Source organism: Pteropus alecto, unplaced genomic scaffold, assembly GCF_000325575.1.
Source record: "Pteropus alecto unplaced genomic scaffold, ASM32557v1 scaffold115, whole genome shotgun sequence".
In the NCBI taxonomy this organism is placed as follows: domain Eukaryota; kingdom Metazoa; phylum Chordata; class Mammalia; order Chiroptera; family Pteropodidae; genus Pteropus; species Pteropus alecto.
In genome coordinates, this window is record NW_006436814.1 from 2,063,818 (window position 1) to 2,072,317 (window position 8,500).

Below are 8,500 nucleotides of genomic sequence, written 5' to 3' on the forward strand. Positions count from 1 at the left end.
GGTCCCATGGCTGTGCGCTCATCTGGGGACAGAGATGCGAAATCTAATTCTCCTCCTAGGGGAGCCCCATTTGTTCTAAACTGACGGAACTTGAAAGGAGAAAAAGGTGTAAATGGTTAAAAACAAACGACAAAACCTGCACCCAATTGAGCAGTAAAACACGGGAAACCTCGTGTTGAAGAGAGATATTTTTAGTTTTGAAATTTTTTTCCTTTCTAATTTGGACACCAAATGATTATTCCCCTCTTTTCTAGTTGTAATTATTCTAACAGTGTGACCCACACCTTGTTTCTGGTGGGTAATCTCAGGACACCCCTTGGGTCCCCCAAGAATCTGAGGGGTTACCTGATAAAGTTTACTAACTCCGTATTTCAGACGAGGAAACTGAAGCTCAGAGTGGCTTCGTGGCTTGCGAAAGGACACCTGCTTATAGTAAGGACAGTGATGCTGCCGGACATTGCACAGCTGCAGATGCACCTGCAGGCGTCTCGTTCGGGAACCAGGTACTCGCCGCCAGTAACTGCACCTCTTCATGTGTCATCTGGTCAGCACCACCCTGCCAGTTAGGTTGGAATATCGCTTCAGGTTTCAGGTGAGGACCAGAGGCACAGAGAGGAGAAAGGAGGTTCAGCAACTAGTGAGAACTGGGGCTTCCGCTTAGTCCAGCATCCTTTCTAAAAGCCCACGTTGGTGACACATTATTTGGCCGTATTGATTTGTCCCTTTTGCACGGTGCCTCTGAAGAGAGCCCACCTGCAGGTCAGTACACGTATATCCTGTGTAGCTGGCAGAGGCCAGAGGCCGTGGCTGGGACCTTGGGAACTGAGGCTGTGAGTCCCAGGGCGTCCAGATTTCTGTCTGTATGTTAGTGTCACCTGAGTAGGGAAATCAGGCCTTGGGAGCAGACCATACCCGTGGTTTCTTAGTGGGGTACATTATGGTCACTTGAGCTTGTGGGGTGCCATCCTCTTGGTCTGGTTTGCATGAGGTGAGCAAACATAGGATAGCAGTTGTCGCTCCAGAAGCTCAGGTGAAAACGGAGGGGACTCTGTGGCTCTTTCTTCTCCCTGCTTTTATGCCCATCGGAGATGCAGAAAGGGAACCGAAGGGGGTGAGAAGCAGCAGGAGGGTCTTGCGTGGGGGGCCTGATGGTTTTCACCTCGTCTGCCAGGAGTTCTGAATATTAGCTATGGGCGGGAGAACAGGATCCAGGCTTCCCCTTTGGGCCCCGTGTCCAGCCTGGGGTGACCCCAGAAGTCTGCAGTGGTGCATGGAATTCTCGCAGATGGGGCTGCCTAGGAACGCACAGGTTCACCGTGTGTTTCAGACATGAACTCTAGCTCAGAGTTTTAATAAACAAATGTGCATTGTGCCTGGCCGTGGCGAGGCGGGGTTATATTTCCCAACCTGTGAATTAACAAACAGGATGAGCCTTTTAAAAAAGGAAACTCAGGGCGGAATGAACGACTGAAAATGTACTGGCTCGTAAATGTTGCTTTCTGTCCATCTTAACAAATTCCTCTTCGCCAGACCCTAAACCCTTTTGCTGTTTCTTGCCGGTGTTTCTGACTTTGCCATCGCGGTTTGCAGGGTCCTTCGGAGGTGGCGGGTGCCAGGAAGGAGCACTCTGCACCCACACTGCTTCCTGAGAGTCACACGTGACTCGTCTGACCTTGGGTTTCATTTCTATGTCCATCTGAGAAGTAAAGGCCTTGTCCCTACAGGAGGCACCAAACACCTACTTATATTAGAACCTGGAGCACCCTTGTGTCTTCTCGCCCCGATTGTTGCTTGTCCTGCCAGCTCCCCCTTTCCACACAGAGTCGATGGCGCGAGAGAGAGGGGTGACTCCCCAGCCAGGCCACTGGGCCTGCGCACCTAGATCTCAGAAGGCTTTTGGGGTTCGGGCTGACTCCACCTTGTTTTCCTCCTTGGAGCAGCTCTGAACAGCCCAAATGGTGCTGTGCTTCATCACTGGCCTTTGTAGGAGCCTTCACGGCGGGTGAGAAACAGCAGGACCGCCAGCCCTCGCCAGGGCCTCCCTGGGAGCTTCTGGCATCTCTCTCAGCAGCATGTTGTCCAGGTCACGTTGAAGACCGGTGGAGAATTTGGGAGCTGTGGGGACAGAAGGTAGGAGGGACAGGGCAGTGTTTTCCTCCTTGAGGTGACTTGTCTTCCCTCGACAGGAGAGATGAACAGTAATAAGAACCACCAGGATTAAGTTGCCCTGATGTCTTTCGTTTAGTTCACATTTAATTCTCACACCCTGTAGGGTTTTAGGGTAAGAATTATTATTACTGGCTCTATTTTTCACAGATGGTTAGAGAGGTTGAGGGACCAGAGGTTTGGAACGCGGGGTCCACTGTGCTCACTTCCTGGCTCCTTTCATTTCTCCTCTGGCTTTGGGTTTGGGAAGCCTCGTCCCGCAGCTTGACAGGTAATTCTATTCTGCATTGAGAGTGGCGAGTGGTAAGGAGCTGGGTGTAAAATTTCAGAGCCGTTGGTTATCCCCGATGGCAGCAGGAGGATGGGGGTTCCCAACTGAGCAGCAGGCTGAGGTGGAGAGGACCCCTCACTGTCAGCATCCTGAAGGAGTACGATATGTGAGTGTGTGTGTGTGTGTGTGTGTGTGTGTGTGTGTGGCGCAGCCAGTGGGCGAGGTTGAGATAGGTTCTTTGAGGCATAAAATACTGTTTCTTGCAAAAAGAAGTTGAAATTTTGCAGCTGGTTTTCTTTAACTACCAGCAACCCCAGCATTGTTTCAGAAAGCCACAGAATTTCCAAACACAATGCAAATTCCAAGAGTGTAGGGTGTGGATTTGGGGGACTGAGGTGGGTGTGGATGGCTGGGGGCGGGCAGACCACAGCCTGAGCTGTTTTGTCCTACCTGGGTGACAAATTTCACACGGCTCCACGGTCCTCAATTTTGTCTTCAGGACATTCGAGTTTAAGCTTAGGAAAGAAAAGAGGGTCAGGAAGGAGCAGGCTCCGGGGACTCGCAGTGGCCGTAAAGACCAGACATCAGGTCAGGACAGCCCCGTTTGGCGAGACCTTTAATGACTGCCTTCCCATCAGCTGGTGTCCAGGGAGGCACATGGTATCAGTTAAGCTGCAAAGTGACATTTGTACAAGTACGTTTGTTAATGGGAAATTTATTTTTTTCTCTAATCTTAAAAAATGTGCAGTCCGTACCCACATATTTTCAAAATAGCAGCAACAGAACCAGCCACTGAGACTTGAGTCAAAGCAAAGAAAGAAAAGGAAGAAATGAGCAAAACCACCAGCCTCCCAAGAAACGATTTCCACGTTCCTGACAGCTCTCGGCAGTTTTTATAACGAGACTGTTGACCTGGGGGTCAGAGATGGCCGACTTTCTCTGAAGTTTGAAGGAAGCGAAACATTTTTTTCTTGTTCTCCTTCTGCTCTTCCTACGCCTGCTTTCCACTTCGCATTTTTTAACTCGACAAACTCAGGCGACCTTACGAAACAGCTCAGGAGTGTGAGTCAACTCTGGGTTTTGAAGTAACATTTTAAAAATGGCTTCTGTGTTCTTTGAAGCACAGGGAGGTCAATCTCTGTCAGTGTGGTCAAGTGTGTGTACGCGAAGGGCATTGGTGCAAGGTTGTGGGGGCACAAGGAAGGTGAATGGTAGTCTTTCCAAATTGTGAAGAGCGTAATTTGGAGAACATACTCCATTCTTCCATCGGTGTAGGAGAGGCATGTTGTAATGGTTAAGGAATACTACGTGCTAACTGAGTGAGGGGAGAAAGACTCTCTTAACAAATGGTTCTGGAATGAACAACGCTAGGTACCAACATAGAGTCTGGAGGGATTAAATGATTAGTTGTAGAAAATGAAGCTCTGAAAAGAGTAGAGGAAAGTATAGGTGAGTTTTTTTCTGATCTCGGAGTGGGGAAACTTATCTACACCTGACAGCGAGGGAAGAAAAATCAGTGAATAGGACTGAGAGATTGAGTTACAAATCACACGCAAACATATTCATGGCATCATAATGGCAGAGCCTTGAAACAACCCAAACGTCTGTTGAGAGGAGAATGGATAACTAGAATTTTTCATACAGTGGAATTTTTTAAACAACAGCCCAAGTTAATAACTACAGTGACATGCGATAATATGTGTAAATCTTAACAATATAATATTCAGGGCAAAAAAGGTTACTTATAACACAATAACGTTTAAAATTTACTTATTTATTTTAAAATTGAGGTATCGTTGACATATAACATCATATTAGTTTCAGGTATCCAACAAGATGATAGCATTTTTAGCCACATTTTAATATGAAACATTTCAGACAGGAAAGTCGAAGGAATTTCACAGTGAAGACCTGTGCTCTCACTGTCCAGTTTATACCGGTGTCATTTTACTGTGTTCGCTTTATCATGTCCCCATCCATCCTGCCCTTTGTAATCCGGTGTTTCTCACCTGGGGGTGCTTTCGCCCCTCTGGGAACATTGGGCAACGTCTGGAGGCATTTTTGGTTGTCACAACCGCAGTGCCCCTGGAATCCAGAGGGTCGAACGAACACCCCGCATCACACAGAACAAAGCCTACGACAAGGAGTTGTCCAGCCCCAAGTTTCAGCAGTGCTCAGGTTGAAGGACCCTGCATTAATCTATCTCATATTTTGACACATTTTAAAGAAAGTTAGACACATCCCGTAGAACATTGTCATTGCCTTGGAAAGTCCTCTCGTGGTCCCTCCCCGGTCAAGCTCCTTCGGGCACCCTGACTGAGGCAACCACATCTCCTTTTTCCACCATCGATTACTTTTGTCCCTTTTAGAATCGCGTGTCAATGGAATCATAAAATACTCACCTTCTGTGTGAGACTTCTTTCAGGTCCGTAGCACAGCGGTCCTCCCCAAAGTGTGTTTTGTGGACCTGTCGGAGCATCCAAAACCCTTTGGAGGTGTCGCAATTAATTTTATACTAATCCTGAGACTTTTTCCCCACCTTCACACCGCATTGACATTCGCACTGATGGCACAAAGGCAGTGGGGGGAGGTCGACCTGTTGGTGCCGGACAGAGGCAGCGGCACCGGACTGCTGATAGCCGTGATCGTGACGTTGCACCTGTGGTAAAAGGAGTCGGTATTCCTTGAGTATGCTCCCGATGAGGCTGTAAAAATGATTAATTCTCTTAAATCTTGGCCCCCGAGGATGTGCCCTTTTCCTATTCTGTGTGAGGAAATGGGAAGTCCACGTAAGTGCTGTCGCTTAGGGGCCATGGTTGTCACTAGGACAAGTTCGCGTGCAGTTGTTCGAGTTGCCAGCCGCACCAGCCGCCTTTTTTTTTTTTTTATGGAACATCGTTTTCACCTGGAAGAACAAATGACAAACTGTGGTTATTAAAACTTGAGTGTGTGGCAGAGAGAATAAACCTGTCACTCGAAATAACTAACAGTATTTGTTGCGATGGATACAACCTGGATCTGCAAATGGAAATTAGAGTCGTGGAAACTAGCGTCATCATGAGCTTGATCGTGTCCCAATATCTAAGGCTTTTCTGATGAGATTGCTGGTGATTTTAAAAAACGTGATTTTTAAAGTAGTGTATAAGGACATGCATCAACATTTGGGAATTCTGCGTAACTCGGTGAATCATTTTCCAAATGACCTATGCCTGATGTTACATCATACGTGGGTAAAAGTTCCATTCCAAGTGTAAATAGGCCAATGGACTTTCATGTAATAGAGTACAAAAAGTTTATTGATATGGTTTCAGGTTCCATATTAGGACTAACCTGTAAGAAACTACCACTTCTGAGTTTTGGGTTGTATCAAAGATGAGTAGCCGTTATTGCCCCAAAAGGCTATTAAAATATTCTTTCATTTTCTAAATACATATCTGTACGAGGTCGAACTTTATATACTTTAGCCACAAACAATGATCACAGCAGATTGAATGCAGAAGAAGATATATGATCCGACCTATATTCTATTAAGACAGACGTTAAAGAGATTTGCAAAAATTAAAAAAAGAAAAGGCTTTTTTTTTTTTTTTTGGCTTGGGAAAATATAATTACTTTTCTCAGAAATATGCTGTTATTTTGCAAGAGCTTTATTTTATTGTATTCAAATGAATTAATACGCATTTTGGAATTTCCTTATTTTAATTTCTATTACTATAATTATAACCCACATAAACAAAAGCTTTTGAATGTCCTCAATACTTCAGAGTGTAAAGCGATCCTGAAACCAGAAACTCTGAGCACCGCTGACTTTCATAATGCGTTTAAGATGTGCCATGTTGCTGTATCAGGCGTTTATTCCTTTTTATTGTGAGTTGTATTCCATTGTGTGAATGCACCACAGCTTGTTCATTCTCCTATTGATAGACATCTGGCTCCTTCCAGATTTTGGCTATTGTGAATACAGCTGGCACGTACGTTCTTGTACAAATCTTTTCGTAAACATGTTTTTCTTTGGGGTAAATACCTAGGCGTTGAAATGGACTCGTCATAGCGTAGGTGTATATATTTATTGTGTAAGAAACTTCCAGATAGTTTTCCAGATTCTTTACCGTTTCACATCCCCGCACAATGTACCAGAGTATAATAGCCTTTTTAGAAGGTTAAAACAGCAAAACACAAACACGCACATACACAATTTCAGAATTCAGAGAGATGAAATAATGCTATATACAAAAAGAGCAAGGGAGGGATGAGCACAGGAGTCGGGATGACGGTGAACTTGGAGGGGAGGCAGGGATGACGGTGAACTTGGAGGGGAGGCAGGGATGACGGGCTGGGGAGGCCAGCGTAGCAAGGTGGAAGACACTGGGAGATCAGTTAAAATGGTGTTTTATAAAACAATGAGGTAGGGGGATTCTTTCTAATAGAAAATCGCTCCCCAGAATATCCGTGCCTGTGGCAGCAGCGAGGCTAAGGCTGTATTTTCCTGTCCAATCTCTGTATATCTGAGTCTTCTGAGGCTTTGGATCTCTACAAAGAGCAGTCTGACCTTCTGTGGGGGGCTGGCGGAGGGAACACACTTCTGCTGCTTACGTGGTGGCATCAGAGGAGAGGAGTGAGCCCGTTGCTTCTGCCATTTAATAATTCCTATTGGAATCGACAACCACTTTCCTGCTGGGCTTCCCTCACCCATCTAAATCCTGGCTGCCCTCTAAATCGAGACGAACTGGGAAATCTAAATAGACCCATCAGCAGTATGAAAATTGAAACCATCATCAAAAACCTACCAAAGAGTAAAAGTTCAGGACCAGATGGCTTCTTCAGTGAATTCTACCAAACATTCGAAGGAGATTTAATACTTATTCTACTCCAATTCTTCCAAAAAAATCAGGGGAAGCAATACTTCCCAACTCATTTTATGAGGCCAATATTACCCTGATACCAAAACCCGGTAAAGATAACACAAAAAAAGAAAATTACGGACTGATATCTCTCATGAACACAGATGCAAAAATCCTAAATAAGATACTAGTGAACCAAATATAGCAGCATATTAAAAAGATTATATGCCACGACCAAGTGGGCTTCATCCCAAGATGGTTCAACATATACAAATCGATTAATGTGATATACCACATGAACAGAATAAAAAATAAGAACCATATAATTATATACATAGATGCAGAAAGAGCCTTTGACAAGATACGGCATCCATTTATGATCAAAACACTTAACAAAATGGATATAGAAGGAAAATACCTTAACATAATAAAGGCCATATATGACAAACTGTCAGCCAACATTATACTTAGTGGTGAAAAACTAAAAACCTTTCCTCTAAGATTGGGAACAAGACAAGTCTGTCCACTATCCCCACTGTTATTCAGTATAACACTAGAGTTCCTTGCGAGTGCAATCAGGCAAGAGAAAGATATAACAGACATCCAGATAGAGAACAAAGAAGTCAAACTGTCACCATTTGCAGATGACATGATGCTCTATATAGAAAACCCTAAAGACTCCACAAGAACACTACTAGAAACAATAAGCAAATACTGTAAAGTTTCTGGATATAAAATCAATGTTTAAAAATCCATAGCATTCCTATGCTCTAATAATAAATTGTCAGAAAAAGAAGTGGAAAAAATAATTCCTTTTGCAATGGCAACAAAAAGAATAAAATACCTAGGAATAAATTTAATGAAACATGTCAAGGACCTATATGATGAAAACTATAAGACCCTATTAATAGAAATTGAAAATGATATAAAGAAATAGAAAGATACTTCGTGTTCTTGGATTGGAAGAATCAACATAGTTAAAATGACCATATTACTTAAAGAATTATATAAATTTAATGCAATCCTCACTAAAATCCCACAGGCATTTTTTAAAGAAATAGAACAAAAAATCATCAGATTTGTATGGAAGAACAAAGACCCCGAATGCCAAAGCCATCCTGAGAAAAAAAAAATGAGGCTGGAGGCATCACTCTGCCTGACTTCAAATTATACTACAAAGCGACAGTAATCAAAATGGCATGGTATTGGCAGCAAAACAGAC